The 27,810-nt window shown below is 47.8% G+C and overlaps 50 non-coding genes across 50 annotated transcripts; 8 read left to right on the forward strand and 42 right to left on the reverse strand.

Moving 5' to 3' along the window:
• Positions 1-229: 229 nt before the first annotated feature.
• On the forward strand, positions 230-302 carry trnaa-agc (transfer RNA alanine (anticodon AGC)). Its single transcript has one exon. It is a non-coding gene; the product is annotated as a tRNA-Ala (tRNA).
• Positions 303-1,132: 830 nt separating this feature from the next.
• trnaq-uug (transfer RNA glutamine (anticodon UUG)) lies at positions 1,133-1,204 on the reverse strand. The gene has a single exon. It is a non-coding gene; the product is annotated as a tRNA-Gln (tRNA).
• Positions 1,205-1,339: 135 nt separating this feature from the next.
• On the reverse strand, positions 1,340-1,412 carry trnaf-gaa (transfer RNA phenylalanine (anticodon GAA)). The gene has a single exon. It is a non-coding gene; the product is annotated as a tRNA-Phe (tRNA).
• Positions 1,413-1,518: 106 nt separating this feature from the next.
• On the reverse strand, positions 1,519-1,592 carry trnai-aau (transfer RNA isoleucine (anticodon AAU)). The gene has a single exon. It is a non-coding gene; the product is annotated as a tRNA-Ile (tRNA).
• A 97-nt stretch (positions 1,593-1,689) lies between these two features.
• trnap-ugg (transfer RNA proline (anticodon UGG)) lies at positions 1,690-1,761 on the reverse strand. The gene has a single exon. It is a non-coding gene; the product is annotated as a tRNA-Pro (tRNA).
• A 900-nt stretch (positions 1,762-2,661) lies between these two features.
• On the reverse strand, positions 2,662-2,733 carry trnap-ugg (transfer RNA proline (anticodon UGG)). Its single transcript has one exon. It is a non-coding gene; the product is annotated as a tRNA-Pro (tRNA).
• A 936-nt stretch (positions 2,734-3,669) lies between these two features.
• trnaa-agc (transfer RNA alanine (anticodon AGC)) lies at positions 3,670-3,742 on the forward strand. Its single transcript has one exon. It is a non-coding gene; the product is annotated as a tRNA-Ala (tRNA).
• An 830-nt stretch (positions 3,743-4,572) lies between these two features.
• Positions 4,573-4,644, reverse strand: trnaq-uug (transfer RNA glutamine (anticodon UUG)). Its single transcript has one exon. It is a non-coding gene; the product is annotated as a tRNA-Gln (tRNA).
• Positions 4,645-4,779: 135 nt separating this feature from the next.
• trnaf-gaa (transfer RNA phenylalanine (anticodon GAA)) lies at positions 4,780-4,852 on the reverse strand. The gene has a single exon. It is a non-coding gene; the product is annotated as a tRNA-Phe (tRNA).
• Positions 4,853-4,958: 106 nt separating this feature from the next.
• On the reverse strand, positions 4,959-5,032 carry trnai-aau (transfer RNA isoleucine (anticodon AAU)). The gene has a single exon. It is a non-coding gene; the product is annotated as a tRNA-Ile (tRNA).
• A 97-nt stretch (positions 5,033-5,129) lies between these two features.
• trnap-ugg (transfer RNA proline (anticodon UGG)) lies at positions 5,130-5,201 on the reverse strand. Its single transcript has one exon. It is a non-coding gene; the product is annotated as a tRNA-Pro (tRNA).
• A 900-nt stretch (positions 5,202-6,101) lies between these two features.
• Positions 6,102-6,173, reverse strand: trnap-ugg (transfer RNA proline (anticodon UGG)). The gene has a single exon. It is a non-coding gene; the product is annotated as a tRNA-Pro (tRNA).
• Positions 6,174-7,109: 936 nt separating this feature from the next.
• trnaa-agc (transfer RNA alanine (anticodon AGC)) lies at positions 7,110-7,182 on the forward strand. Its single transcript has one exon. It is a non-coding gene; the product is annotated as a tRNA-Ala (tRNA).
• An 857-nt stretch (positions 7,183-8,039) lies between these two features.
• trnaq-uug (transfer RNA glutamine (anticodon UUG)) lies at positions 8,040-8,111 on the reverse strand. Its single transcript has one exon. It is a non-coding gene; the product is annotated as a tRNA-Gln (tRNA).
• A 135-nt stretch (positions 8,112-8,246) lies between these two features.
• trnaf-gaa (transfer RNA phenylalanine (anticodon GAA)) lies at positions 8,247-8,319 on the reverse strand. Its single transcript has one exon. It is a non-coding gene; the product is annotated as a tRNA-Phe (tRNA).
• Positions 8,320-8,425: 106 nt separating this feature from the next.
• On the reverse strand, positions 8,426-8,499 carry trnai-aau (transfer RNA isoleucine (anticodon AAU)). The gene has a single exon. It is a non-coding gene; the product is annotated as a tRNA-Ile (tRNA).
• Positions 8,500-8,596: 97 nt separating this feature from the next.
• On the reverse strand, positions 8,597-8,668 carry trnap-ugg (transfer RNA proline (anticodon UGG)). Its single transcript has one exon. It is a non-coding gene; the product is annotated as a tRNA-Pro (tRNA).
• Positions 8,669-10,534: 1,866 nt separating this feature from the next.
• Positions 10,535-10,606, reverse strand: trnaq-uug (transfer RNA glutamine (anticodon UUG)). The gene has a single exon. It is a non-coding gene; the product is annotated as a tRNA-Gln (tRNA).
• Positions 10,607-10,741: 135 nt separating this feature from the next.
• trnaf-gaa (transfer RNA phenylalanine (anticodon GAA)) lies at positions 10,742-10,814 on the reverse strand. Its single transcript has one exon. It is a non-coding gene; the product is annotated as a tRNA-Phe (tRNA).
• A 106-nt stretch (positions 10,815-10,920) lies between these two features.
• Positions 10,921-10,994, reverse strand: trnai-aau (transfer RNA isoleucine (anticodon AAU)). Its single transcript has one exon. It is a non-coding gene; the product is annotated as a tRNA-Ile (tRNA).
• Positions 10,995-11,091: 97 nt separating this feature from the next.
• On the reverse strand, positions 11,092-11,163 carry trnap-ugg (transfer RNA proline (anticodon UGG)). The gene has a single exon. It is a non-coding gene; the product is annotated as a tRNA-Pro (tRNA).
• Positions 11,164-12,099: 936 nt separating this feature from the next.
• On the forward strand, positions 12,100-12,172 carry trnaa-agc (transfer RNA alanine (anticodon AGC)). The gene has a single exon. It is a non-coding gene; the product is annotated as a tRNA-Ala (tRNA).
• An 857-nt stretch (positions 12,173-13,029) lies between these two features.
• trnaq-uug (transfer RNA glutamine (anticodon UUG)) lies at positions 13,030-13,101 on the reverse strand. Its single transcript has one exon. It is a non-coding gene; the product is annotated as a tRNA-Gln (tRNA).
• Positions 13,102-13,236: 135 nt separating this feature from the next.
• On the reverse strand, positions 13,237-13,309 carry trnaf-gaa (transfer RNA phenylalanine (anticodon GAA)). Its single transcript has one exon. It is a non-coding gene; the product is annotated as a tRNA-Phe (tRNA).
• Positions 13,310-13,415: 106 nt separating this feature from the next.
• Positions 13,416-13,489, reverse strand: trnai-aau (transfer RNA isoleucine (anticodon AAU)). The gene has a single exon. It is a non-coding gene; the product is annotated as a tRNA-Ile (tRNA).
• Positions 13,490-13,586: 97 nt separating this feature from the next.
• Positions 13,587-13,658, reverse strand: trnap-ugg (transfer RNA proline (anticodon UGG)). Its single transcript has one exon. It is a non-coding gene; the product is annotated as a tRNA-Pro (tRNA).
• A 900-nt stretch (positions 13,659-14,558) lies between these two features.
• trnap-ugg (transfer RNA proline (anticodon UGG)) lies at positions 14,559-14,630 on the reverse strand. The gene has a single exon. It is a non-coding gene; the product is annotated as a tRNA-Pro (tRNA).
• A 900-nt stretch (positions 14,631-15,530) lies between these two features.
• On the reverse strand, positions 15,531-15,602 carry trnap-ugg (transfer RNA proline (anticodon UGG)). Its single transcript has one exon. It is a non-coding gene; the product is annotated as a tRNA-Pro (tRNA).
• A 936-nt stretch (positions 15,603-16,538) lies between these two features.
• Positions 16,539-16,611, forward strand: trnaa-agc (transfer RNA alanine (anticodon AGC)). Its single transcript has one exon. It is a non-coding gene; the product is annotated as a tRNA-Ala (tRNA).
• Positions 16,612-17,467: 856 nt separating this feature from the next.
• trnaq-uug (transfer RNA glutamine (anticodon UUG)) lies at positions 17,468-17,539 on the reverse strand. Its single transcript has one exon. It is a non-coding gene; the product is annotated as a tRNA-Gln (tRNA).
• A 135-nt stretch (positions 17,540-17,674) lies between these two features.
• trnaf-gaa (transfer RNA phenylalanine (anticodon GAA)) lies at positions 17,675-17,747 on the reverse strand. The gene has a single exon. It is a non-coding gene; the product is annotated as a tRNA-Phe (tRNA).
• Positions 17,748-17,853: 106 nt separating this feature from the next.
• On the reverse strand, positions 17,854-17,927 carry trnai-aau (transfer RNA isoleucine (anticodon AAU)). Its single transcript has one exon. It is a non-coding gene; the product is annotated as a tRNA-Ile (tRNA).
• Positions 17,928-18,024: 97 nt separating this feature from the next.
• trnap-ugg (transfer RNA proline (anticodon UGG)) lies at positions 18,025-18,096 on the reverse strand. Its single transcript has one exon. It is a non-coding gene; the product is annotated as a tRNA-Pro (tRNA).
• A 1,867-nt stretch (positions 18,097-19,963) lies between these two features.
• trnaq-uug (transfer RNA glutamine (anticodon UUG)) lies at positions 19,964-20,035 on the reverse strand. Its single transcript has one exon. It is a non-coding gene; the product is annotated as a tRNA-Gln (tRNA).
• A 135-nt stretch (positions 20,036-20,170) lies between these two features.
• On the reverse strand, positions 20,171-20,243 carry trnaf-gaa (transfer RNA phenylalanine (anticodon GAA)). Its single transcript has one exon. It is a non-coding gene; the product is annotated as a tRNA-Phe (tRNA).
• Positions 20,244-20,349: 106 nt separating this feature from the next.
• trnai-aau (transfer RNA isoleucine (anticodon AAU)) lies at positions 20,350-20,423 on the reverse strand. The gene has a single exon. It is a non-coding gene; the product is annotated as a tRNA-Ile (tRNA).
• Positions 20,424-20,520: 97 nt separating this feature from the next.
• trnap-ugg (transfer RNA proline (anticodon UGG)) lies at positions 20,521-20,592 on the reverse strand. Its single transcript has one exon. It is a non-coding gene; the product is annotated as a tRNA-Pro (tRNA).
• A 936-nt stretch (positions 20,593-21,528) lies between these two features.
• On the forward strand, positions 21,529-21,601 carry trnaa-agc (transfer RNA alanine (anticodon AGC)). The gene has a single exon. It is a non-coding gene; the product is annotated as a tRNA-Ala (tRNA).
• An 857-nt stretch (positions 21,602-22,458) lies between these two features.
• On the reverse strand, positions 22,459-22,530 carry trnaq-uug (transfer RNA glutamine (anticodon UUG)). The gene has a single exon. It is a non-coding gene; the product is annotated as a tRNA-Gln (tRNA).
• A 135-nt stretch (positions 22,531-22,665) lies between these two features.
• trnaf-gaa (transfer RNA phenylalanine (anticodon GAA)) lies at positions 22,666-22,738 on the reverse strand. The gene has a single exon. It is a non-coding gene; the product is annotated as a tRNA-Phe (tRNA).
• A 106-nt stretch (positions 22,739-22,844) lies between these two features.
• On the reverse strand, positions 22,845-22,918 carry trnai-aau (transfer RNA isoleucine (anticodon AAU)). Its single transcript has one exon. It is a non-coding gene; the product is annotated as a tRNA-Ile (tRNA).
• A 97-nt stretch (positions 22,919-23,015) lies between these two features.
• trnap-ugg (transfer RNA proline (anticodon UGG)) lies at positions 23,016-23,087 on the reverse strand. The gene has a single exon. It is a non-coding gene; the product is annotated as a tRNA-Pro (tRNA).
• A 936-nt stretch (positions 23,088-24,023) lies between these two features.
• Positions 24,024-24,096, forward strand: trnaa-agc (transfer RNA alanine (anticodon AGC)). The gene has a single exon. It is a non-coding gene; the product is annotated as a tRNA-Ala (tRNA).
• Positions 24,097-24,953: 857 nt separating this feature from the next.
• trnaq-uug (transfer RNA glutamine (anticodon UUG)) lies at positions 24,954-25,025 on the reverse strand. The gene has a single exon. It is a non-coding gene; the product is annotated as a tRNA-Gln (tRNA).
• Positions 25,026-25,160: 135 nt separating this feature from the next.
• Positions 25,161-25,233, reverse strand: trnaf-gaa (transfer RNA phenylalanine (anticodon GAA)). The gene has a single exon. It is a non-coding gene; the product is annotated as a tRNA-Phe (tRNA).
• Positions 25,234-25,339: 106 nt separating this feature from the next.
• trnai-aau (transfer RNA isoleucine (anticodon AAU)) lies at positions 25,340-25,413 on the reverse strand. The gene has a single exon. It is a non-coding gene; the product is annotated as a tRNA-Ile (tRNA).
• A 97-nt stretch (positions 25,414-25,510) lies between these two features.
• On the reverse strand, positions 25,511-25,582 carry trnap-ugg (transfer RNA proline (anticodon UGG)). Its single transcript has one exon. It is a non-coding gene; the product is annotated as a tRNA-Pro (tRNA).
• A 936-nt stretch (positions 25,583-26,518) lies between these two features.
• trnaa-agc (transfer RNA alanine (anticodon AGC)) lies at positions 26,519-26,591 on the forward strand. The gene has a single exon. It is a non-coding gene; the product is annotated as a tRNA-Ala (tRNA).
• Positions 26,592-27,448: 857 nt separating this feature from the next.
• Positions 27,449-27,520, reverse strand: trnaq-uug (transfer RNA glutamine (anticodon UUG)). The gene has a single exon. It is a non-coding gene; the product is annotated as a tRNA-Gln (tRNA).
• Positions 27,521-27,655: 135 nt separating this feature from the next.
• trnaf-gaa (transfer RNA phenylalanine (anticodon GAA)) lies at positions 27,656-27,728 on the reverse strand. Its single transcript has one exon. It is a non-coding gene; the product is annotated as a tRNA-Phe (tRNA).
• Between the last annotated feature and the right edge of the window lie 82 nt (positions 27,729-27,810).

Below are 27,810 nucleotides of genomic sequence, written 5' to 3' on the forward strand. Positions count from 1 at the left end.
AAGTTGTCTGCGTGACCCAAGTGATGCAAGGTGGTCTGCATAATACAAGAATCCGCACATGCATACTGGCGTAACAAGACCGAGAAGGTCCTTTAACACAAAAGCTAAATCTCTTTGTTAATTCGACAACACAATCGCGGCCAGTGCAAAGGTGCAAGCCCAGAGGAGGGACGGCCTCTTTGCATCAAGCCGGTCATTCGCAGCTATGCTCGTCATTCTTGAAAGGCCAGGGGAATTAGCTCAAATGGTAGAGCGCTCGCTTAGCATGCGAGAGGTAGCGGGATCGATGCCCGCATTCTCCAAGTTGGCTCCTGCCCTTTTACTCACACATCCCTAAATCAGTGGTTTTCAATCCTGTCCTGGAGGCATCCCTGCCCTGCACATTTTGCATTTCCCCTCATCTAACACACCAGTTTCAAATCATCAGCTCATTAATAGAGACTGCAAGACCTGATTTGGGTGTGTCTAATAAGGGAGACATACGAAATGTTCAGGACAGGGTTGCCTCAAAGAGACCGACTGAGCACTGACGCAATGCTGCGACACTCCCAGGTTAGCTTTTTTTGGGGCTTACAGCTGCCAAAAAGTATTTCAGACATGGTCCTGTGCAAATTGGTTGCAAAACATTGCCATTTTACACACAGTTCCCTAAAGCAGTGGTTTTCAAACCTGTCCTGGAGGCACCCCTGCCCTACACATTTTGAATGTTTCCCTCATCTATCACACCTGTTTCAAATCATCAACTCATTGATAGAGACCGCAAGACCTTATTTGGGTGTGTCTAATAAGGCAGACAATCAAACTGTGCAGGGCAGGGGTGCCTCCAGGACAGGTTTGAGAACCAGTGCCCTAAAGAGACCGACTGGGCATCGATGCAATGCTGCCACAGTCTCTACGTTAGTTAATTTTTTTGGACTCAAAGCTGCCAAAAAGTATTTCAGACATGGTCCTGCGCAAATTGGTTGCAAAAAGTGGTCCCACCGCGATTTGAACTCGGATCACTGGATTCAGAGTGCTAACCATTACACCATGAAACCTTACCTGGAGCAGCCGTTGCTCACAGGGCCACAAAGACTGTCACCAGTGCCAACCTAGTGCTGTTTTTATCTTTTCCTGTGGCAAGAAAGCACACAGGTTCCACCGAGATTCGAACTCAGATCGCTGGATTCAAAGCCCAGAGTGCTGACCATTACACCATGGAACCGAAACTGCTTGTTTGGTGGCCAACTGGGAAACAGATAGCTCCGTGGCAGTGGGGAAGCAGTTATACAGAGAAGTTGGAACCCAGTGATTTTTGGTCACTGGCCCGCCTCAAAAAACGGAAAAGAGTGGGAGATTTTGCAGAAACCCGGGATCGAACCAGGGACCTTTAGATCTTCAGTCTAACGCTCTCCCAACTGAGCTATTTCGGCCACAACAAGCTCCTGCTTAGCAAGCAGGGATTTCAGTGAGATCACCCTACTCTTTGTCACAGGAGAAGAGCAGAGCAGAGATGAGCCCCCAGACAATAAAAACAGCTGTCCAGTACGGGGATCGAACCCGCGACCTTGGCGTTATTAGCACCACGCTCTAACCATTTGAGCTAACCGGCCTCCCTTAGCCATCTGTCTCTACCCGATTGAATAAAAAACTGCCTCAATGTTAGTGAACGCAATGAGACAACTAAGCTTCACGTTTTATCCCGACCAAGGGCTCGTCCGGGATTTGAACCCGGGACCTCTCGCACCCAAAGCGAGAATCATACCCCTAGACCAACGAGCCTTCCTGTGCTGGGCTGAGAAAAAAGAGCTACTGCAGCATCAATAAAAGAAGGAACATGAACTAACGTGGAAGCAATCAAAGACCTCGAGACAGTGTTAAAGGCTAACGAACGCAAGTTGGCCTCTTAACTGACCTAAAAATGTGGCTGTATCTAACATGTAGAGGGATGTTAGGGAGGACAGCTGAAACTGTTAGATGTCACTTAGACCAGCGGTTCTCAATTCCAGTCCTCGAGCCCCCTGCTCTTCAGATTTTGTATGTTTCTCGAATAGCTTCAGACATTTGTTCCATTCAAACGTAAGTGCCCTGAGAAGTGGACATCACATGACATCCCTCCGTGATTCAAGTTCAGAGCGTATGTGTACGTTCAGTTCAAAGTGACTAACACAGAGGTGTACAGAGGTATACAGAGGTATATGATGTCACACTTGTCCATGTGTGAAGACGTTGCGCAGCGCAAATCCGTGAACCAATGTTCCAAAGTGAAGTAAACTTCGACGGATTTCCCCTGCTCAGGGAGTGGGGAGCAATGAACACTGTGTAGGGACCATGTCAATCGCAAGGAGCTCACTTCTAATGAGCTGATTATCCAAATCAGGTGTGCTAACAAAGAGAGACATGCAAAATATGCAGACCTTTGGGGAGCGAGGACTGGAATGGAGAACCGCTTCCTTATTCTTTAAGTCAGTGTGAGAAAAAGAGGTGAGAAGTTGTCTGCGTGACCCAAGTGATGCAAGGTGGTCTGCATAATACAAGAATCCGCACATGCATACTGGCGTAACAAGACCGAGAAGGTCCTTTAACACAAAAGCTAAATCTCTTTGTTAATTCGACAACACAATCGCGGCCAGTGCAAAGGTGCAAGCCCAGAGGAGTGACGGCCTCTTTGCATCAAGCCAAGGGCTCGTCCGGGATTTGAACCCGGGACCTCTCGCACCCAAAGCGAGAATCATACCCCTAGACCAACGAGCCTTCCTGTGCTGGGCTGAGAAAAAAGAGCTACTGCAGCATCAATAAAAGAAGGAACATGAACTAACGTGGAAGCAATCAAAGACCTCGAGACAGTGTTAAAGGCTAACGAACGCAAGTTAGCCTCTTAACTGACCTAAAAATGTGGCTGTATCTAACATGTAGAGGGATGTTAGGGAGGACAGCTGAAACTGTCAGATGTCACTTAGACCAGCGGTTCTCAATTCCAGTCCTCGAGCCCCCTGCTCTTCAGATTTTGTATGTTTCTCGTATAGCTTCAGACATTTGTTCCATTCAAACGTAAGTGCCCTGAGAAGTGGACATCACATGACATCCCTCCGTGATTCAAGTTCAGAGCGTATGTGTACGTTCAGTTCAAAGTGACTAACACAGAGGTGTACAGAGGTATACAGAGGTATATGATGTCACACTTGTCCATGTGTGAAGACGTTGCGCAGCGCAAATCCGTGAACCAATGTTCCAAAGTGAAGTAAACTTCGACGGATTTCCCCTGCTCAGGGAGTGGGGAGCAATGAACACTGTGTAGGGACCATGTCAATCGCAAGGAGCTCACTTCTAATGAGCTGATTATCCAAATCAGGTGTGCTAACAAAGAGAGACATGCAAAATATGCAGACCTTTGGGGAGCGAGGACTGGAATGGAGAACCGCTTCCTTATTCTTTAAGTCAGTGTGAGAAAAAGAGGTGAGAAGTTGTCTGCGTGACCCAAGTGATGCAAGGTGGTCTGCATAATACAAGAATCCGCACATGCATACTGGCGTAACAAGACCGAGAAGGTCCTTTAACACAAAAGCTAAATCTCTTTGTTAATTCGACAACACAATCGCGGCCAGTGCAAAGGTGCAAGCCCAGAGGAGGGACGGCCTCTTTGCATCAAGCCGGTCATTCGCAGCTATGCTCGTCATTCTTGAAAGGCCAGGGGAATTAGCTCAAATGGTAGAGCGCTCGCTTAGCATGCGAGAGGTAGCGGGATCGATGCCCGCATTCTCCAAGTTGGCTCCTGTCCTTTTACTCACACATCCCTAAATCAGTGGTTTTCAATCCTGTCCTGGAGGCATCCCTGCCCTGCACATTTTGCATTTCCCCTCATCTAACACACCAGTTTCAAATCATCAGCTCATTAATAGAGACTGCAAGACCTGATTTGGGTGTGTCTAATAAGGGAGACATACGAAATGTTCAGGACAGGGTTGCCTCAAAGAGACCGACTGAGCACTGACGCAATGCTGCGACACTCCCAGGTTAGCTTTTTTTGGGGCTTACAGCTGCCAAAAAGTATTTCAGACATGGTCCTGTGCAAATTGGTTGCAAAACATTGCCATTTTACACACAGTTCCCTAAAGCAGTGGTTTTCAAACCTGTCCTGGAGGCACCCCTGCCCTACACATTTTGAATGTTTCCCTCATCTATCACACCTGTTTCAAATCATCAACTCATTGATAGAGACCGCAAGACCTTATTTGGGTGTGTCTAATAAGGCAGACAATCAAACTGTGCAGGGCAGGGGTGCCTCCAGGACAGGTTTGAGAACCAGTGCCCTAAAGAGACCGACTGGGCATCGATGCAATGCTGCCACAGTCTCTACGTTAGTTAATTTTTTTGGACTCAAAGCTGCCAAAAAGTATTTCAGACATGGTCCTGCGCAAATTGGTTGCAAAAAGTGGTCCCACCGCGATTTGAACTCGGATCACTGGATTCAGAGTGCTAACCATTACACCATGAAACCTTACCTGGAGCAGCCGTTGCTCACAGGGCCACAAAGACTGTCACCAGTGCCAACCTAGTGCTGTTTTTATCTTTTCCTGTGGCAAGAAAGCACACAGGTTCCACCGAGATTCGAACTCAGATCGCTGGATTCAAAGCCCAGAGTGCTGACCATTACACCATGGAACCGAAACTGCTTGTTTGGTGGCCAACTGGGAAACAGATAGCTCCGTGGCAGTGGGGAAGCAGTTATACAGAGAAGTTGGAACTCAGTGATTTTTGGTCACTGGCCCGCCTCAAAAAACGGAAAAGAGTGGGAGATTTTGCCGAAACCCGGGATCGAACCAGGGACCTTTAGATCTTCAGTCTAACGCTCTCCCAACTGAGCTATTTCGGCCACAACAAGCTCCTGCTTAGCAAGCAGGGATTTCAGTGAGATCACCCTACTCTTTGTCACAGGAGAAGAGCAGAGCAGAGATGAGCCCCCAGACAATAAAAACAGCTGTCCAGTACGGGGATCGAACCCGCGACCTTGGCGTTATTAGCACCACGCTCTAACCATTTGAGCTAACCGGCCTCCCTTAGCCATCTGTCTCTACCCGATTGAATAAAAAACTGCCTCAATGTTAGTGAACGCAATGAGACAACTAAGCTTCACGTTTTATCCCGACCAAGGGCTCGTCCGGGATTTGAACCCGGGACCTCTCGCACCCAAAGCGAGAATCATACCCCTAGACCAACGAGCCTTCCTGTGCTGGGCTGAGAAAAAAGAGCTACTGCAGCATCAATAAAAGAAGGAACATGAACTAACGTGGAAGCAATCAAAGACCTCGAGACAGTGTTAAAGGCTAACGAACGCAAGTTGGCCTCTTAACTGACCTAAAAATGTGGCTGTATCTAACATGTAGAGGGATGTTAGGGAGGACAGCTGAAACTGTTAGATGTCACTTAGACCAGCGGTTCTCAATTCCAGTCCTCGAGCCCCCTGCTCTTCAGATTTTGTATGTTTCTCGAATAGCTTCAGACATTTGTTCCATTCAAACGTAAGTGCCCTGAGAAGTGGACATCACATGACATCCCTCCGTGATTCAAGTTCAGAGCGTATGTGTACGTTCAGTTCAAAGTGACTAACACAGAGGTGTACAGAGGTATACAGAGGTATATGATGTCACACTTGTCCATGTGTGAAGACGTTGCGCAGCGCAAATCCGTGAACCAATGTTCCAAAGTGAAGTAAACTTCGACGGATTTCCCCTGCTCAGGGAGTGGGGAGCAATGAACACTGTGTAGGGACCATGTCAATCGCAAGGAGCTCACTTCTAATGAGCTGATTATCCAAATCAGGTGTGCTAACAAAGAGAGACATGCAAAATATGCAGACCTTTGGGGAGCGAGGACTGGAATGGAGAACCGCTTCCTTATTCTTTAAGTCAGTGTGAGAAAAAGAGGTGAGAAGTTGTCTGCGTGACCCAAGTGATGCAAGGTGGTCTGCATAATACAAGAATCCGCACATGCATACTGGCGTAACAAGACCGAGAAGGTCCTTTAACACAAAAGCTAAATCTCTTTGTTAATTCGACAACACAATCGCGGCCAGTGCAAAGGTGCAAGCCCAGAGGAGTGACGGCCTCTTTGCATCAAGCCAAGGGCTCGTCCGGGATTTGAACCCGGGACCTCTCGCACCCAATGCGAGAATCATACCCCTAGACCAACGAGCCTTCCTGTGCTGGGCTGAGAAAAAAGAGCTACTGCAGCATCAATAAAAGAAGGAACATGAACTAACGTGGAAGCAATCAAAGACCTCGAGACAGTGTTAAAGGCTAACGAACGCAAGTTAGCCTCTTAACTGACCTAAAAATGTGGCTGTATCTAACATGTAGAGGGATGTTAGGGAGGACAGCTGAAACTGTCAGATGTCACTTAGACCAGCGGTTCTCAATTCCAGTCCTCGAGCCCCCTGCTCTTCAGATTTTGTATGTTTCTCGTATAGCTTCAGACATTTGTTCCATTCAAACGTAAGTGCCCTGAGAAGTGGACATCACATGACATCCCTCCGTGATTCAAGTTCAGAGCGTATGTGTACGTTCAGTTCAAAGTGACTAACACAGAGGTGTACAGAGGTATACAGAGGTATATGATGTCACACTTGTCCATGTGTGAAGACGTTGCGCAGCGCAAATCCGTGAACCAATGTTCCAAAGTGAAGTAAACTTCGACGGATTTCCCCTGCTCAGGGAGTGGGGAGCAATGAACACTGTGTAGGGACCATGTCAATCGCAAGGAGCTCACTTCTAATGAGCTGATTATCCAAATCAGGTGTGCTAACAAAGAGAGACATGCAAAATATGCAGACCTTTGGGGAGCGAGGACTGGAATGGAGAACCGCTTCCTTATTCTTTAAGTCAGTGTGAGAAAAAGAGGTGAGAAGTTGTCTGCGTGACCCAAGTGATGCAAGGTGGTCTGCATAATACAAGAATCCGCACATGCATACTGGCGTAACAAGACCGAGAAGGTCCTTTAACACAAAAGCTAAATCTCTTTGTTAATTCGACAACACAATCGCGGCCAGTGCAAAGGTGCAAGCCCAGAGGAGGGACGGCCTCTTTGCATCAAGCCGGTCATTCGCAGCTATGCTCGTCATTCTTGAAAGGCCAGGGGAATTAGCTCAAATGGTAGAGCGCTCGCTTAGCATGCGAGAGGTAGCGGGATCGATGCCCGCATTCTCCAAGTTGGCTCCTGCCCTTTTACTCACACATCCCTAAATCAGTGGTTTTCAATCCTGTCCTGGAGGCATCCCTGCCCTGCACATTTTGCATTTCCCCTCATCTAACACACCAGTTTCAAATCATCAGCTCATTAATAGAGACTGCAAGACCTGATTTGGGTGTGTCTAATAAGGGAGACATACGAAATGTTCAGGACAGGGTTGCCTCCAGGAAAGGTTTGAAAACCATTGCCCTAAAGAGACCGACTGAGCACTGACGCAATGCTGCGACACTCCCACGTTAGCTTTTTTTTGGGCTCACAGCTGCCAAAAAGTATTTCAGACATGGTCCTGTGCAAATTGGTTGCAAAACATTGCCATTTTACACACAGTTCCCTAAAGCAGTGGTTTTCAAACCTGTCCTGGAGGCACCCCTGCCCTACACATTTTGAATGTTTCCCTCATCTATCACACCTGTTTCAAATCATCAACTCATTGATAGAGACCGCAAGACCTTATTTGGGTGTGTCTAATAAGGCAGACAATCAAACTGTGCAGGGCAGGGGTGCCTCCAGGACAGGTTTGAGAACCAGTGCCCTAAAGAGACCGACTGGGCATCGATGCAATGCTGCCACAGTCTCTACGTTAGTTAATTTTTTTGGACTCAAAGCTGCCAAAAAGTATTTCAGACATGGTCCTGCGCAAATTGGTTGCAAAAAGTGGTCCCACCGCGATTTGAACTCGGATCACTGGATTCAGAGTGCTAACCATTACACCATGAAACCTTACCTGGAGCAGCCGTTGCTCACAGGGCCACAAAGACTGTCACCAGTGCCAACCTAGTGCTGTTTTTATCTTTTCCTGCGGCAAGAAAGCACACAGGTTCCACCGAGATTCGAACTCAGATCGCTGGATTCAAAGCCCAGAGTGCTGACCATTACACCATGGAACTGAAACTGCTTGTTTGGTGGCCAACTGGGAAACAGATAGCTCCGTGGCAGTGGGGAAGCAGTTATACAGAGAAGTTGGAACCCAGTGATTTTTGGTCACTGGCCCGCCTCAAAAAACGGAAAAGAGTGGGAGATTTTGCCGAAACCCGGGATCGAACCAGGGACCTTTAGATCTTCAGTCTAACGCTCTCCCAACTGAGCTATTTCGGCCACAACAAGCTCCTGCTTAGCAAGCAGGGATTTCAGTGAGATCACCCTACTCTTTGTCACAGGAGAAGAGCAGAGCAGAGATGAGCCCCCAGACAATAAAAACAGCTGGCCAGTACGGGGATCGAACCCGCGACCTTGGCGTTATTAGCACCACGCTCTAACCATCTGAGCTAACCGGCCTCCCTTAGTCATCTGCCTCTACCCGATTGAATAAAAAACTGCCTCAATGTTAGTGAACGCAATGAGACAACAAAGCTTCACGTTTTATCCCGACCAAGGGCTCGTCCGGGATTTGAACCCGGGACCTCTCGCACCCAAAGCGAGAATCATACCCCTAGACCAACGAGCCTTCCTGTGCTGGGCTGAGAAAAAAGAGCTACTGCAGCATCAATAAAAGAAGGAACATGAACTAACGTGGAAGCAATCAAAGACCTCGAGACAGTGTTAAAGGCTAACGAACGCAAGTTGGCCTCTTAACTGACCTAAAAATGTGGCTGTATCTAACATGTAGAGGGATGTTAGGGAGGACAGCTGAAACTGTCAGATGTCACTTAGACCAGCGGTTCTCAATTCCAGTCCTCGAGCCCCCTGCTCTTCAGATTTTGTATGTTTCTCGTATAGCTTCAGACATTTGTTCCATTCAAACGTAAGTGCCCTGAGAAGTGGACATCACATGACATCCCTCCGTGATTCAAGTTCAGAGCGTATGTGTACGTTCAGTTCAAAGTGACTAACACAGAGGTGTACAGAGGTATACAGAGGTATATGATGTCACACTTGTCCATGTGTGAAGACGTTGCGCAGCGCAAATCCGTGAACCAATGTTCCAAAGTGAAGTAAACTTCGACGGATTTCCCCTGCTCAGGGAGTGGGGAGCAATGAACACTGTGTAGGGACCATGTCAATCGCAAGGAGCTCACTTCTAATGAGCTGATTATCCAAATCAGGTGTGCTAACAAAGAGAGACATGCAAAATATTCAGACCTTTGGGGAGCGAGGACTGGAATGGAGATGCGCTTCCTTATTCTTTAAGTCAGTGTGAGAAAAAGAGGTGAGAAGTTGTCTGCGTGACCCGAGTGATGCAAGGTGGTCTGCATAATACAAGAATCCGCACATGCATACTGGCGTAACAAGACCGAGAAGGTCCTTTAACACAAAAGCTAAATCTCTTTGTTAATTCGACAACACAATCGCGGCCAGTGCAAAGGTGCAAGCCCAGAGGAGGGACGGCCTCTTTGCATCAAGCCGGTCATTCGCAGCTATGCTCGTCATTCTTGAAAGGCCAGGGGAATTAGCTCAAATGGTAGAGCGCTCGCTTAGCATGTGAGAGGTAGCGGGATCGATGCCCGCATTCTCCAAGTTGGCTCCTGCCCTTTTACTCACACATCCCTAAATCAGTGGTTTTCAATCCTGTCCTGGAGGCATCCCTGCCCTGCACATTTTGCATTTCCCCTCATCTAACACACCAGTTTCAAATCGTCAGCTCATTAATAGAGACTGCAAGACCTGATTTGGGTGTGTCTAATAAGGGAGACATACGAAATGTTCAGGACAGGGTTGCCTCCAGGAAAGGTTTGAAAACCATTGCCCTAAAGAGACCGACTGAGCACTGACGCAATGCTGCGACACTCCCACGTTAGCTTTTTTTGGGGCTCACAGCTGCCAAAAAGTATTTCAGACATGGTCCTGTGCAAATTGGTTGCAAAACATTGCCATTTTACACACAGTTCCCTAAAGCAGTGGTTTTCAAACCTGTCCTGGAGGCACCCCTGCCCTACACATTTTGAATGTTTCCCTCATCTATCACACCTGTTTCAAATCATCAACTCATTGATAGAGACCGCAAGACCTTATTTGGGTGTGTCTAATAAGGCAGACAATCAAACTGTGCAGGGCAGGGGTGCCTCCAGGACAGGTTTGAGAACCAGTGCCCTAAAGAGACCGACTGGGCATCGATGCAATGCTGGCACAGTCTCTACGTTAGTTAATTTTTTTGGACTCAAAGCTGCCAAAAAGTATTTCAGACATGGTCCTGCGCAAATTGGTTGCAAAAAGTGGTCCCACCGTGATTTGAACTCGGATCACTGGATTCAGAGTGCTAACCATTACACCATGAAACCTTACCTGGAGCAGCCGTTGCTCACAGGGCCACAAAGACTGTCACCAGTGCCAACCTAGTGCTGTTTTTATCTTTTCCTGCGGCAAGAAAGCACACAGGTTCCACCGAGATTCGAACTCAGATCGCTGGATTCAAAGCCCAGAGTGCTGACCATTACACCATGGAACCGAAACTGCTTGTTTGGTGGCCAACTGGGAAACAGATAGCTCCGTGGCAGTGGGGAAGCAGTTATACAGAGAAGTTGGAACCCAGTGATTTTTGGTCACTGGCCCGCCTCAAAAAACGGAAGAGAGTGGAAGATTTTGCCGAAACCCGGGATCGAACCAGGGACCTTTAGATCTTCAGTGTAACGCTCTCCCAACTGAGCTATTTCGGCCACAACAAGCTCCTGCTTAGCAAGCAGGGATTTCAGTGAGATCACCCTACTCTTTGTCACAGGAGAAGAGCAGAGCAGAGATGAGCCCCCAGACAATAAAAACAGCTGGCAAGTACGGGGATCGAACCCGCGACCTTGGCGTTATTAGCACCACGCTCTAACCATCTGAGCTAACCGGCCTCCCTTAGCCATCTGTCTCTACCCGATTGAATAAAAAACTGCCTCAATGTTAGTGAACGCAATGAGACAACAAAGCTTCACGTTTTATCCCGACCAAGGGCTCGTCCGGGATTTGAACCCGGGACCTCTCGCACCCAAAGCGAGAATCATACCCCTAGACCAACGAGCCTTCCTGTGCTGGGCTGAGAAAAAAGAGCTACTGCAGCATAAATAAAAGAAGGAACATGAACTAACGTGGAAGCAATCAAAGACCTCGAGACAGTGTTAAAGGCTAACGAACGCAAGTTGGCCTCTTAACTGACCTAAAAATGTGGCTGTATCTAACATGTAGAGGGATGTTAGGGAGGACAGCTGAAACTGTCAGATGTCACTTAGACCAGCGGTTCTCAATTCCAGTCCTCGAGCCCCCTGCTCTTCAGATTTTGTATGTTTCTCGTATAGCTTCAGACATTTGTTCCATTCAAACGTAAGTGCCCTGAGAAGTGGACATCACATGACATCCCTCCGTGATTCAAGTTCAGAGCGTATGTGTACGTTCAGTTCAAAGTGACTAACACAGAGGTGTACAGAGGTATACAGAGGTATATGATGTCACACTTGTCCATGTGTGAAGACGTTGCGCAGCGCAAATCCGTGAACCAATGTTCCAAAGTGAAGTAAACTTCGACGGATTTCCCCTGCTCAGGGAGTGGGGAGCAATGAACACTGTGTAGGGACCATGTCAATCGCAAGGAGCTCACTTCTAATGAGCTGATTATCCAAATCAGGTGTGCTAACAAAGAGAGACATGCAAAATATGCAGACCTTTGGGGAGCGAGGACTGGAATGGAGAACCGCTTCCTTATTCTTTAAGTCAGTGTGAGAAAAAGAGGTGAGAAGTTGTCTGCGTGACCCAAGTGATGCAAGGTGGTCTGCATAATACAAGAATCCGCACATGCATACTGGCGTAACAAGACCGAGAAGGTCCTTTAACACAAAAGCTAAATCTCTTTGTTAATTCGACAACACAATCGCGGCCAGTGCAAAGGTGCAAGCCCAGAGGAGGGACGGCCTCTTTGCATCAAGCCGGTCATTCGCAGCTATGCTCGTCATTCTTGAAAGGCCAGGGGAATTAGCTCAAATGGTAGAGCGCTCGCTTAGCATGCGAGAGGTAGCGGGATCGATGCCCGCATTCTCCAAGTTGGCTCCTGCCCTTTTACTCACACATCCCTAAATCAGTGGTTTTCAATCCTGTCCTGGAGGCATCCCTGCCCTGCACATTTTGCATTTCCCCTCATCTAACACACCAGTTTCAAATCATCAGCTCATTAATAGAGACTGCAAGACCTGATTTGGGTGTGTCTAATAAGGGAGACATACGAAATGTTCAGGACAGGGTTGCCTCCAGGAAAGGTTTGAAAACCATTGCCCTAAAGAGACCGACTGAGCACTGACGCAATGCTGCGACACTCCCACGTTAGCTTTTTTTGGGGCTCACAGCTGCCAAAAAGTATTTCAGACATGGTCCTGTGCAAATTGGTTGCAAAACATTGCCATTTTACACACAGTTCCCTAAAGCAGTGGTTTTCAAACCTGTCCTGGAGGCACCCCTGCCCTACACATTTTGAATGTTTCCCTCATCTATCACACCTGTTTCAAATCATCAACTCATTGATAGAGACCGCAAGACCTTATTTGGGTGTGTCTAATAAGGCAGACAATCAAACTGTGCAGGGCAGGGGTGCCTCCAGGACAGGTTTGAGAACCAGTGCCCTAAAGAGACCGACTGGGCATCGATGCAATGCTGCCACAGTCTCTACGTTAGTTAATTTTTTTGGACTCAAAGCTGCCAAAAAGTATTTCAGACATGGTCCTGCGCAAATTGGTTGCAAAAAGTGGTCCCACCGCGATTTGAACTCGGATCACTGGATTCAGAGTGCTAACCATTACACCATGAAACCTTACCTGGAGCAGCCGTTGCTCACAGGGCCACAAAGACTGTCACCAGTGCCAACCTAGTGCTGTTTTTATCTTTTCCTGTGGCAAGAAAGCACACAGGTTCCACCGAGATTCGAACTCAGATCGCTGGATTCAAAGCCCAGAGTGCTGACCATTACACCATGGAACCGAAACTGCTTGTTTGGTGGCCAACTGGGAAACAGATAGCTCCGTGGCAGTGGGGAAGCAGTTATACAGAGAAGTTGGAACCCAGTGATTTTTGGTCACTGGCCCGCCTCAAAAAACGGAAAAGAGTGGGAGATTTTGCCGAAACCCGGGATCGAACCAGGGACCTTTAGATCTTCAGTCTAACGCTCTCCCAACTGAGCTATTTCGGCCACAACAAGCTCCTGCTTAGCAAGCAGGGATTTCAGTGAGATCACCCTACTCTTTGTCACAGGAGAAGAGCAGAGCAGAGATGAGCCCCCAGACAATAAAAACAGCTGTCCAGTACGGGGATCGAACCCGCGACCTTGGCGTTATTAGCACCACGCTCTAACCATTTGAGCTAACCGGCCTCCCTTAGCCATCTGTCTCTACCCGATTGAATAAAAAACTGCCTCAATGTTAGTGAACGCAATGAGACAACTAAGCTTCACGTTTTATCCCGACCAAGGGCTCGTCCGGGATTTGAACCCGGGACCTCTCGCACCCAAAGCGAGAATCATACCCCTAGACCAACGAGCCTTCCTGTGCTGGGCTGAGAAAAAAGAGCTACTGCAGCATCAATAAAAGAAGGAACATGAACTAACGTGGAAGCAATCAAAGACCTCGAGACAGTGTTAAAGGCTAACGAACGCAAGTTGGCCTCTTAACTGACCTAAAAATGTGGCTGTATCTAACATGTAGAGGGATGTTAGGGAGGACAGCTGAAACTGTTAGATGTCACTTAGACCAGCGGTTCTCAATTCCAGTCCTCGAGCCCCCTGCTCTTCAGATTTTGTATGTTTCTCGAATAGCTTCAGACATTTGTTCCATTCAAACGTAAGTGCCCTGAGAAGTGGACATCACATGACATCCCTCCGTGATTCAAGTTCAGAGCGTATGTGTACGTTCAGTTCAAAGTGACTAACACAGAGGTGTACAGAGGTATACAGAGGTATATGATGTCACACTTGTCCATGTGTGAAGACGTTGCGCAGCGCAAATCCGTGAACCAATGTTCCAAAGTGAAGTAAACTTCGACGGATTTCCCCTGCTCAGGGAGTGGGGAGCAATGAACACTGTGTAGGGACCATGTCAATCGCAAGGAGCTCACTTCTAATGAGCTGATTATCCAAATCAGGTGTGCTAACAAAGAGAGACATGCAAAATATGCAGACCTTTGGGGAGCGAGGACTGGAATGGAGAACCGCTTCCTTATTCTTTAAGTCAGTGTGAGAAAAAGAGGTGAGAAGTTGTCTGCGTGACCCAAGTGATGCAAGGTGGTCTGCATAATACAAGAATCCGCACATGCATACTGGCGTAACAAGACCGAGAAGGTCCTTTAACACAAAAGCTAAATCTCTTTGTTAATTCGACAACACAATCGCGGCCAGTGCAAAGGTGCAAGCCCAGAGGAGTGACGGCCTCTTTGCATCAAGCCAAGGGCTCGTCCGGGATTTGAACCCGGGACCTCTCGCACCCAAAGCGAGAATCATACCCCTAGACCAACGAGCCTTCCTGTGCTGGGCTGAGAAAAAAGAGCTACTGCAGCATCAATAAAAGAAGGAACATGAACTAACGTGGAAGCAATCAAAGACCTCGAGACAGTGTTAAAGGCTAACGAACGCAAGTTGGCCTCTTAACTGACCTAAAAATGTGGCTGTATCTAACATGTAGAGGGATGTTAGGGAGGACAGCTGAAACTGTTAGATGTCACTTAGACCAGCGGTTCTCAATTCCAGTCCTCGAGCCCCCTGCTCTTCAGATTTTGTATGTTTCTCGAATAGCTTCAGACATTTGTTCCATTCAAACGTAAGTGCCCTGAGAAGTGGACATCACATGACATCCCTCCGTGATTCAAGTTCAGAGCGTATGTGTACGTTCAGTTCAAAGTGACTAACACAGAGGTGTACAGAGGTATACAGAGGTATATGATGTCACACTTGTCCATGTGTGAAGACGTTGCGCAGCGCAAATCCGTGAACCAATGTTCCAAAGTGAAGTAAACTTCGACGGATTTCCCCTGCTCAGGGAGTGGGGAGCAATGAACACTGTGTAGGGACCATGTCAATCGCAAGGAGCTCACTTCTAATGAGCTGATTATCCAAATCAGGTGTGCTAACAAAGAGAGACATGCAAAATATGCAGACCTTTGGGGAGCGAGGACTGGAATGGAGAACCGCTTCCTTATTCTTTAAGTCAGTGTGAGAAAAAGAGGTGAGAAGTTGTCTGCGTGACCCAAGTGATGCAAGGTGGTCTGCATAATACAAGAATCCGCACATGCATACTGGCGTAACAAGACCGAGAAGGTCCTTTAACACAAAAGCTAAATCTCTTTGTTAATTCGACAACACAATCGCGGCCAGTGCAAAGGTGCAAGCCCAGAGGAGTGACGGCCTCTTTGCATCAAGCCAAGGGCTCGTCCGGGATTTGAACCCGGGACCTCTCGCACCCAATGCGAGAATCATACCCCTAGACCAACGAGCCTTCCTGTGCTGGGCTGAGAAAAAAGAGCTACTGCAGCATCAATAAAAGAAGGAACATGAACTAACGTGGAAGCAATCAAAGACCTCGAGACAGTGTTAAAGGCTAACGAACGCAAGTTAGCCTCTTAACTGACCTAAAAATGTGGCTGTATCTAACATGTAGAGGGATGTTAGGGAGGACAGCTGAAACTGTCAGATGTCACTTAGACCAGCGGTTCTCAATTCCAGTCCTCGAGCCCCCTGCTCTTCAGATTTTGTATGTTTCTCGTATAGCTTCAGACATTTGTTCCATTCAAACGTAAGTGCCCTGAGAAGTGGACATCACATGACATCCCTCCGTGATTCAAGTTCAGAGCGTATGTGTACGTTCAGTTCAAAGTGACTAACACAGAGGTGTACAGAGGTATACAGAGGTATATGATGTCACACTTGTCCATGTGTGAAGACGTTGCGCAGCGCAAATCCGTGAACCAATGTTCCAAAGTGAAGTAAACTTCGACGGATTTCCCCTGCTCAGGGAGTGGGGAGCAATGAACACTGTGTAGGGACCATGTCAATCGCAAGGAGCTCACTTCTAATGAGCTGATTATCCAAATCAGGTGTGCTAACAAAGAGAGACATGCAAAATATGCAGACCTTTGGGGAGCGAGGACTGGAATGGAGAACCGCTTCCTTATTCTTTAAGTCAGTGTGAGAAAAAGAGGTGAGAAGTTGTCTGCGTGACCCAAGTGATGCAAGGTGGTCTGCATAATACAAGAATCCGCACATGCATACTGGCGTAACAAGACCGAGAAGGTCCTTTAACACAAAAGCTAAATCTCTTTGTTAATTCGACAACACAATCGCGGCCAGTGCAAAGGTGCAAGCCCAGAGGAGGGACGGCCTCTTTGCATCAAGCCGGTCATTCGCAGCTATGCTCGTCATTCTTGAAAGGCCAGGGGAATTAGCTCAAATGGTAGAGCGCTCGCTTAGCATGCGAGAGGTAGCGGGATCGATGCCCGCATTCTCCAAGTTGGCTCCTGCCCTTTTACTCACACATCCCTAAATCAGTGGTTTTCAATCCTGTCCTGGAGGCATCCCTGCCCTGCACATTTTGCATTTCCCCTCATCTAACACACCAGTTTCAAATCATCAGCTCATTAATAGAGACTGCAAGACCTGATTTGGGTGTGTCTAATAAGGGAGACATACGAAATGTTCAGGACAGGGTTGCCTCCAGGAAAGGTTTGAAAACCATTGCCCTAAAGAGACCGACTGAGCACTGACGCAATGCTGCGACACTCCCACGTTAGCTTTTTTTGGGCTCACAGCTGCCAAAAAGTATTTCAGACATGGTCCTGTGCAAATTGGTTGCAAAACATTGCCATTTTACACACAGTTCCCTAAAGCAGTGGTTTTCAAACCTGTCCTGGAGGCACCCCTGCCCTACACATTTTGAATGTTTCCCTCATCTATCACACCTGTTTCAAATCATCAACTCATTGATAGAGACCGCAAGACCTTATTTGGGTGTGTCTAATAAGGCAGACAATCAAACTGTGCAGGGCAGGGGTGCCTCCAGGACAGGTTTGAGAACCAGTGCCCTAAAGAGACCGACTGGGCATCGATGCAATGCTGCCACAGTCTCTACGTTAGTTAATTTTTTTGGACTCAAAGCTGCCAAAAAGTATTTCAGACATGGTCCTGCGCAAATTGGTTGCAAAAAGTGGTCCCACCACGATTTGAACTCGGATCACTGGATTCAGAGTGCTAACCATTACACCATGAAACCTTACCTGGAGCAGCCGTTGCTCACAGGGCCACAAAGACTGTCACCAGTGCCAACCTAGTGCTGTTTTTATCTTTTCCTGCGGCAAGAAAGCACACAGGTTCCACCGAGATTCGAACTCAGATCGCTGGATTCAAAGCCCAGAGTGCTGACCATTACACCATGGAACTGAAACTGCTTGTTTGGTGGCCAACTGGGAAACAGATAGCTCCGTGGCAGTGGGGAAGCAGTTATACAGAGAAGTTGGAACCCAGTGATTTTTGGTCACTGGCCCGCCTCAAAAAACGGAAAAGAGTGGGAGATTTTGCCGAAACCCGGGATCGAACCAGGGACCTTTAGATCTTCAGTCTAACGCTCTCCCAACTGAGCTATTTCGGCCACAACAAGCTCCTGCTTAGCAAGCAGGGATTTCAGTGAGATCACCCTACTCTTTGTCACAGGAGAAGAGCAGAGCAGAGATGAGCCCCCAGACAATAAAAACAGCTGGCCAGTACGGGGATCGAACCCGCGACCTTGGCGTTATTAGCACCACGCTCTAACCATCTGAGCTAACCGGCCTCCCTTAGTCATCTGCCTCTACCCGATTGAATAAAAAACTGCCTCAATGTTAGTGAACGCAATGAGACAACAAAGCTTCACGTTTTATCCCGACCAAGGGCTCGTCCGGGATTTGAACCCGGGACCTCTCGCACCCAAAGCGAGAATCATACCCCTAGACCAACGAGCCTTCCTGTGCTGGGCTGAGAAAAAAGAGCTACTGCAGCATCAATAAAAGAAGGAACATGAACTAACGTGGAAGCAATCAAAGACCTCGAGACAGTGTTAAAGGCTAACGAACGCAAGTTGGCCTCTTAACTGACCTAAAAATGTGGCTGTATCTAACATGTAGAGGGATGTTAGGGAGGACAGCTGAAACTGTCAGATGTCACTTAGACCAGCGGTTCTCAATTCCAGTCCTCGAGCCCCCTGCTCTTCAGATTTTGTATGTTTCTCGTATAGCTTCAGACATTTGTTCCATTCAAACGTAAGTGCCCTGAGAAGTGGACATCACATGACATCCCTCCGTGATTCAAGTTCAGAGCGTATGTGTACGTTCAGTTCAAAGTGACTAACACAGAGGTGTACAGAGGTATACAGAGGTATATGATGTCACACTTGTCCATGTGTGAAGACGTTGCGCAGCGCAAATCCGTGAACCAATGTTCCAAAGTGAAGTAAACTTCGACGGATTTCCCCTGCTCAGGGAGTGGGGAGCAATGAACACTGTGTAGGGACCATGTCAATCGCAAGGAGCTCACTTCTAATGAGCTGATTATCCAAATCAGGTGTGCTAACAAAGAGAGACATGCAAAATATTCAGACCTTTGGGGAGCGAGGACTGGAATGGAGATGCGCTTCCTTATTCTTTAAGTCAGTGTGAGAAAAAGAGGTGAGAAGTTGTCTGCGTGACCCGAGTGATGCAAGGTGGTCTGCATAATACAAGAATCCGCACATGCATACTGGCGTAACAAGACCGAGAAGGTCCTTTAACACAAAAGCTAAATCTCTTTGTTAATTCGACAACACAATCGCGGCCAGTGCAAAGGTGCAAGCCCAGAGGAGGGACGGCCTCTTTGCATCAAGCCGGTCATTCGCAGCTATGCTCGTCATTCTTGAAAGGCCAGGGGAATTAGCTCAAATGGTAGAGCGCTCGCTTAGCATGTGAGAGGTAGCGGGATCGATGCCCGCATTCTCCAAGTTGGCTCCTGCCCTTTTACTCACACATCCCTAAATCAGTGGTTTTCAATCCTGTCCTGGAGGCATCCCTGCCCTGCACATTTTGCATTTCCCCTCATCTAACACACCAGTTTCAAATAGTCAGCTCATTAATAGAGACTGCAAGACCTGATTTGGGTGTGTCTAATAAGGGAGACATACGAAATGTTCAGGACAGGGTTGCCTCCAGGAAAGGTTTGAAAACCATTGCCCTAAAGAGACCGACTGAGCACTGACGCAATGCTGCGACACTCCCACGTTAGCTTTTTTTTGGGGCTCACAGCTGCCAAAAAGTATTTCAGACATGGTCCTGTGCAAATTGGTTGCAAAACATTGCCATTTTACACACAGTTCCCTAAAGCAGTGGTTTTCAAACCTGTCCTGGAGGCACCCCTGCCCTACACATTTTGAATGTTTCCCTCATCTATCACACCTGTTTCAAATCATCAACTCATTGATAGAGACCGCAAGACCTTATTTGGGTGTGTCTAATAAGGCAGACAATCAAACTGTGCAGGGCAGGGGTGCCTCCAGGACAGGTTTGAGAACCAGTGCCCTAAAGAGACCGACTGGGCATCGATGCAATGCTGGCACAGTCTCTACGTTAGTTAATTTTTTTGGACTCAAAGCTGCCAAAAAGTATTTCAGACATGGTCCTGCGCAAATTGGTTGCAAAAAGTGGTCCCACCGTGATTTGAACTCGGATCACTGGATTCAGAGTGCTAACCATTACACCATGAAACCTTACCTGGAGCAGCCGTTGCTCACAGGGCCACAAAGACTGTCACCAGTGCCAACCTAGTGCTGTTTTTATCTTTTCCTGCGGCAAGAAAGCACACAGGTTCCACCGAGATTCGAACTCAGATCGCTGGATTCAAAGCCCAGAGTGCTGACCATTACACCATGGAACCGAAACTGCTTGTTTGGTGGCCAACTGGGAAACAGATAGCTCCGTGGCAGTGGGGAAGCAGTTATACAGAGAAGTTGGAACCCAGTGATTTTTGGTCACTGGCCCGCCTCAAAAAACGGAAGAGAGTGGAAGATTTTGCCGAAACCCGGGATCGAACCAGGGACCTTTAGATCTTCAGTGTAACGCTCTCCCAACTGAGCTATTTCGGCCACAACAAGCTCCTGCTTAGCAAGCAGGGATTTCAGTGAGATCACCCTACTCTTTGTCACAGGAGAAGAGCAGAGCAGAGATGAGCCCCCAGACAATAAAAACAGCTGGCAAGTACGGGGATCGAACCCGCGACCTTGGCGTTATTAGCACCACGCTCTAACCATCTGAGCTAACCGGCCTCCCTTAGCCATCTGTCTCTACCCGATTGAATAAAAAACTGCCTCAATGTTAGTGAACGCAATGAGACAACAAAGCTTCACGTTTTATCCCGACCAAGGGCTCGTCCGGGATTTGAACCCGGGACCTCTCGCACCCAAAGCGAGAATCATACCCCTAGACCAACGAGCCTTCCTGTGCTGGGCTGAGAAAAAAGAGCTACTGCAGCATAAATAAAAGAAGGAACATGAACTAACGTGGAAGCAATCAAAGACCTCGAGACAGTGTTAAAGGCTAACGAACGCAAGTTGGCCTCTTAACTGACCTAAAAATGTGGCTGTATCTAACATGTAGAGGGATGTTAGGGAGGACAGCTGAAACTGTCAGATGTCACTTAGACCAGCGGTTCTCAATTCCAGTCCTCGAGCCCCCTGCTCTTCAGATTTTGTATGTTTCTCGTATAGCTTCAGACATTTGTTCCATTCAAACGTAAGTGCCCTGAGAAGTGGACATCACATGACATCCCTCCGTGATTCAAGTTCAGAGCGTATGTGTACGTTCAGTTCAAAGTGACTAACACAGAGGTGTACAGAGGTATACAGAGGTATATGATGTCACACTTGTCCATGTGTGAAGACGTTGCGCAGCGCAAATCCGTGAACCAATGTTCCAAAGTGAAGTAAACTTCGACGGATTTCCCCTGCTCAGGGAGTGGGGAGCAATGAACACTGTGTAGGGACCATGTCAATCGCAAGGAGCTCACTTCTAATGAGCTGATTATCCAAATCAGGTGTGCTAACAAAGAGAGACATGCAAAATATGCAGACCTTTGGGGAGCGAGGACTGGAATGGAGAACCGCTTCCTTATTCTTTAAGTCAGTGTGAGAAAAAGAGGTGAGAAGTTGTCTGCGTGACCCAAGTGATGCAAGGTGGTCTGCATAATACAAGAATCCGCACATGCATACTGGCGTAACAAGACCGAGAAGGTCCTTTAACACAAAAGCTAAATCTCTTTGTTAATTCGACAACACAATCGCGGCCAGTGCAAAGGTGCAAGCCCAGAGGAGGGACGGCCTCTTTGCATCAAGCCGGTCATTCGCAGCTATGCTCGTCATTCTTGAAAGGCCAGGGGAATTAGCTCAAATGGTAGAGCGCTCGCTTAGCATGCGAGAGGTAGCGGGATCGATGCCCGCATTCTCCAAGTTGGCTCCTGCCCTTTTACTCACACATCCCTAAATCAGTGGTTTTCAATCCTGTCCTGGAGGCATCCCTGCCCTGCACATTTTGCATTTCCCCTCATCTAACACACCAGTTTCAAATCATCAGCTCATTAATAGAGACTGCAAGACCTGATTTGGGTGTGTCTAATAAGGGAGACATACGAAATGTTCAGGACAGGGTTGCCTCCAGGAAAGGTTTGAAAACCATTGCCCTAAAGAGACCGACTGAGCACTGACGCAATGCTGCGACACTCCCACGTTAGCTTTTTTTGGGGCTCACAGCTGCCAAAAAGTATTTCAGACATGGTCCTGTGCAAATTGGTTGCAAAACATTGCCATTTTACACACAGTTCCCTAAAGCAGTGGTTTTCAAACCTGTCCTGGAGGCACCCCTGCCCTACACATTTTGAATGTTTCCCTCATCTATCACACCTGTTTCAAATCATCAACTCATTGATAGAGACCGCAAGACCTTATTTGGGTGTGTCTAATAAGGCAGACAATCAAACTGTGCAGGGCAGGGGTGCCTCCAGGACAGGTTTGAGAACCAGTGCCCTAAAGAGCCCGACTGGGCATCGATGCAATGCTGGCACAGTCTCTACGTTAGTTAATTTTTTTGGACTCAAAGCTGCCAAAAAGTATTTCAGACATGGTCCTGCGCAAATTGGTTGCAAAAAGTGGTCCCACCGTGATTTGAACTCGGATCACTGGATTCAGAGTGCTAACCATTACACCATGAAACCTTACCTGGAGCAGCCGTTGCTCACAGGGCCACAAAGACTGTCACCAGTGCCAACCTAGTGCTGTTTTTATCTTTTCCTGCGGCAAGAAAGCACACAGGTTCCACCGAGATTCGAACTCAGATCGCTGGATTCAAAGCCCAGAGTGCTGACCATTACACCATGGAACCGAAACTGCTTGTTTGGTGGCCAACTGGGAAACAGATAGCTCCGTGGCAGTGGGGAAGCAGTTATACAGAGAAGTTGGAACCCAGTGATTTTTGGTCACTGGCCCGCCTCAAAAAACGGAATAGAGTGGGAGATTTTGCCGAAACCCGGGATCGAACCAGGGACCTTTAGATCTTCAGTCTAACGCTCTCCCAACTGAGCTATTTCGGCCACAACAAGCTCCTGCTTAGCAAGCAGGGATTTCAGTGAGATCACCCTACTCTTTGTCACAGGAGAAGAGCAGAGCAGAGATGAGCCCCCAGACAATAAAAACAGCTGGCCAGTACGGGGATCGAACCCGCAACCTTGGCGTTATTAGCACCACGCTCTAACCATCTGAGCTAACCGGCCTCCCTTAGCCATCTGTCTCTACCCGATTGAATAAAAAACTGCCTCAATGTTAGTGAACGCAATGAGACAACAAAGCTTCACGTTTTATCCCGACCAAGGGCTCGTCCGGGATTTGAACCCGGGACCTCTCGCACCCAAAGCTAGAATCATACCCCTAGACCAACGAGCCTTCCTGTGCTGGGCTGAGAAAAAAGAGCTACTGCAGCATCAATAAAAGAAGGAACATGAACTAACGTGGAAGCAATCAAAGACCTCGAGACAGTGTTAAAGGCTAACGAACGCAAGTTGGCCTCTTAACTGACCTAAAAATGTGGCTGTATCTAACATGTAGAGGGATGTTAGGGAGGACAGCTGAAACTGTCAGATGTCACTTAGACCAGCGGTTCTCAATTCCAGTCCTCGAGCCCCCTGCTCTTCAGATTTTGTATGTTTCTCGTATAGCTTCAGACATTTGTTCCATTCAAACGTAAGTGCCCTGAGAAGTGGACATCACATGACATCCCTCCGTGATTCAAGTTCAGAGCGTATGTGTACGTTCAGTTCAAAGTGACTAACACAGAGGTGTACAGAGGTATACAGAGGTATATGATGTCACACTTGTCCATGTGTGAAGACGTTGCGCAGCGCAAATCCGTGAACCAATGTTCCAAAGTGAAGTAAACTTCGACGGATTTCCCCTGCTCAGGGAGTGGGGAGCAATGAACACTGTGTAGGGACCATGTCAATCGCAAGGAGCTCACTTCTAATGAGCTGATTATCCAAATCAGGTGTGCTAACAAAGAGAGACATGCAAAATATGCAGACCTTTGGGGAGCGATGACTGGAATGGAGAACCGCTTCCTTATTCTTTAAGTCAGTGTGAGAAAAAGAGGTGAGAAGTTGTCTGCGTGACCCAAGTGATGCAAGGTGGTCTGCATAATACAAGAATCCGCACATGCATACTGGCGTAACAAGACCGAGAAGGTCCTTTAACACAAAAGCTAAATCTCTTTGTTAATTCGACAACACAATCACGGCCAGTGCAAAGGTGCAAGCCCAGAGGAGGGACGGCCTCTTTGCATCAAGCCGGTCATTCGCAGCTATGCTCGTCATTCTTGAAAGGCCAGGGGAATTAGCTCAAATGGTAGAGCGCTCGCTTAGCATGCGAGAGGTAGCGGGATCGATGCCCGCATTCTCCAAGTTGGCTCCTGCCCTTTTACTCACACATCCCTAAATCAGTGGTTTTCAATCCTGTCCTGGAGGCATCCCTGCCCTGCACATTTTGCATTTCCCCTCATCTAACACACCAGTTTCAAATCATCAGCTCATTAATAGAGACTGCAAGACCTGATTTGGGTGTGTCTAATAAGGGAGACATACGAAATGTTCAGGACAGGGTTGCCTCCAGGAAAGGTTTGAAAACCATTGCCCTAAAGAGACCGACTGAGCACTGACGCAATGCTGCGACACTCCCACGTTAGCTTTTTTTGGGGCTCACAGCTGCCAAAAAGTATTTCAGACATGGTCCTGTGCAAATTGGTTGCAAAACATTGCCATTTTACACACAGTTCCCTAAAGCAGTGGTTTTCAAACCTGTCCTGGAGGCACCCCTGCCCTACACATTTTGAATGTTTCCCTCATCTATCACACCTGTTTCAAATCATCAACTCATTGATAGAGACCGCAATACCTTATTTGGGTGTGTCTAATAAGGCAGACAATCAAACTGTGCAGGGCAGGGGTGCCTCCAGGACAGGTTTGAGAACCAGTGCCCTAAAGAGACCGACTGGGCATCGATGCAATGCTGCCACAGTCTCTACGTTAGTTAATTTTTTTGGACTCAAAGCTGCCAAAAAGTATTTCAGACATGGTCCTGCGCAAATTGGTTGCAAAAAGTGGTCCCACCGCGATTTGAACTCGGATCACTGGATTCAGAGTGCTAACCATTACACCATGAAACCTTACCTGGAGCAGCCGTTGCTCACAGGGCCACAAAGACTGTCACCAGTGCCAACCTAGTGCTGTTTTTATCTTTTCCTGCGGCAAGAAAGCACACAGGTTCCACCGAGATTCGAACTCAGATCGCTGGATTCAAAGCCCAGAGTGCTGACCATTACACCATGGAACCGAAACTGCTTGTTTGGTGGCCAACTGGGAAACAGATAGCTCCGTGGCAGTGGGGAAGCAGTTATACAGAGAAGTTGGAACCCAGTGATTTTTGGTCACTGGCCCGCCTCAAAAAACGGAAAAGAGTGGGAGATTTTGCCGAAACCCGGGATCGAACCAGGGACCTTTAGATCTTCAGTCTAACGCTCTCCCAACTGAGCTATTTCGGCCACAACAAGCTCCTGCTTAGCAAGCAGGGATTTCAGTGAGATCACCCTACTCTTTGTCACAGGAGAAGAGCAGAGCAGAGATGAGCCCCCAGACAATAAAAACAGCTGGCCAGTACGGGGATCGAACCCGCGACCTTGGCGTTATTAGCACCACGCTCTAACCATCTGAGCTAACCGGCCTCCCTTAGCCATCTGTCTCTACCCGATTGAATAAAAAACTGCCTCAATGTTAGTGAACGCAATGAGACAACAAAGCTTCACGTTTTATCCCGACCAAGGGCTCGTCCGGGATTTGAACCCGGGACCTCTCGCACCCAAAGCGAGAATCATACCCCTAGACCAACGAGCCTTCCTGTGCTGGGCTGAGAAAAAAGAGCTACTGCAGCATCAATAAAAGAAGGAACATGAACTAACGTGGAAGCAATCAAAGACCTCGAGACAGTGTTAAAGGCTAACGAACGCAAGTTGGCCTCTTAACTGACCTAAAAATGTGGCTGTATCTAACATGTAGAGGGATGTTAGGGAGGACAGCTGAAACTGTCAGATGTCACTTAGACCAGCGGTTCTCAATTCCAGTCCTCGAGCCCCCTGCTCTTCAGATTTTGTATGTTTCTCGTATAGCTTCAGACATTTGTTCCATTCAAACGTAAGTGCCCTGAGAAGTGGACATCACATGACATCCCTCCGTGATTCAAGTTCAGAGCGTATGTGTACGTTCAGTTCAAAGTGACTAACACAGAGGTGTACAGAGGTATACAGAGGTATATGATGTCACACTTGTCCATGTGTGAAGACGTTGCGCAGCACAAATCCGTGAACCAATGTTCCAAAGTGAAGTAAACTTCGACGGATTTCCCCTGCTCAGGGAGTGGGGAGCAATGAACACTGTGTAGGGACCATGTCAATCGCAAGGAGCTCACTTCTAATGAGCTGATTATCCAAATCAGGTGTGCTAACAAAGAGAGACATGCAAAATATTCAGACCTTTGGGGAGCGAGGACTGGAATGGAGATGCGCTTCCTTATTCTTTAAGTCAGTGTGAGAAAAAGAGGTGAGAAGTTGTCTGCGTGACCCGAGTGATGCAAGGTGGTCTGCATAATACAAGAATCCGCACATGCATACTGGCGTAACAAGACCGAGAAGGTCCTTTAACACAAAAGCTAAATCTCTTTGTTAATTCGACAACACAATCGCGGCCAGTGCAAAGGTGCAAGCCCAGAGGAGGGACGGCCTCTTTGCATCAAGCCGGTCATTCGCAGCTATGCTCGTCATTCTTGAAAGGCCAGGGGAATTAGCTCAAATGGTAGAGCGCTCGCTTAGCATGCGAGAGGTAGCGGGATCGATGCCCGCATTCTCCAAGTTGGCTCCTGCCCTTTTACTCACACATCCCTAAATCAGTGGTTTTCAATCCTGTCCTGGAGGCATACCTGCCCTGCACATTTTGCATTTCCCCTCATCTAACACACCAGTTTCAAATCATCAGCTCATTAATAGAGACTGCAAGACCTGATTTGGGTGTGTCTAATAAGGGAGACATACGAAATGTTCAGGACAGGGTTGCCTCCAGGAAAGGTTTGAAAACCATTGCCCTAAAGAGACCGACTGAGCACTGACGCAATGCTGCGACACTCCCACGTTAGCTTTTTTTGGGGCTCACAGCTGCCAAAAAGTATTTCAGACATGGTCCTGTGCAAATTGGTTGCAAAACATTGCCATTTTACACACAGTTCCCTAAAGCAGTGGTTTTCAAACCTGTCCTGGAGGCACCCCTGCCCTACACATTTTGAATGTTTCCCTCATCTATCACACCTGTTTCAAATCATCAACTCATTGATAGAGACCGCAAGACCTTATTTGGGTGTGTCTAATAAGGCAGACAATCAAACTGTGCAGGGCAGGGGTGCCTCCAGGACAGGTTTGAGAACCAGTGCCCTAAAGAGACCGACTGGGCATCGATGCAATGCTGCCACAGTCTCTACGTTAGTTAATTTTTTTGGACTCAAAGCTGCCAAAAAGTATTTCAGACATGGTCCTGCGCAAATTGGTTGCAAAAAGTGGTCCCACCGCGATTTGAACTCGGATCACTGGATTCAGAGTGCTAACCATTACACCATGAAACCTTACCTGGAGCAGCCGTTGCTCACAGGGCCACAAAGACTGTCACCAGTGCCAACCTAGTGCTGTTTTTATCTTTTCCTGCGGCAAGAAAGCACACAGGTTCCACCGAGATTCGAACTCAGATCGCTGGATTCAAAGCCCAGAGTGCTGACCATTACACCATGGAACCGAAACTGCTTGTTTGGTGGCCAACTGGGAAACAGATAGCTCCGTGGCAGTGGGGAAGCAGTTATACAGAGAAGTTGGAACCCAGTGATTTTTGGTCACTGGCCCGCCTCAAAAAACGGAAAAGAGTGGGAGATTTTGCCGAAACCCGGGATCGAACCAGGGACCTTTAGATCTTCAGTCTAACGCTCTCCCAACTGAGCTATTTCGGCCACAACAAGCTCCTGCTTAGCAAGCAGGGATTTCAGTGAGATCACCCTACTCTTTGTCACAGGAGAAGAGCAGAGCAGAGAT

This window comes from Carassius gibelio, chromosome B19, assembly GCF_023724105.1.
Source record: "Carassius gibelio isolate Cgi1373 ecotype wild population from Czech Republic chromosome B19, carGib1.2-hapl.c, whole genome shotgun sequence".
Lineage (NCBI taxonomy): Eukaryota > Metazoa > Chordata > Actinopteri > Cypriniformes > Cyprinidae > Carassius > Carassius gibelio.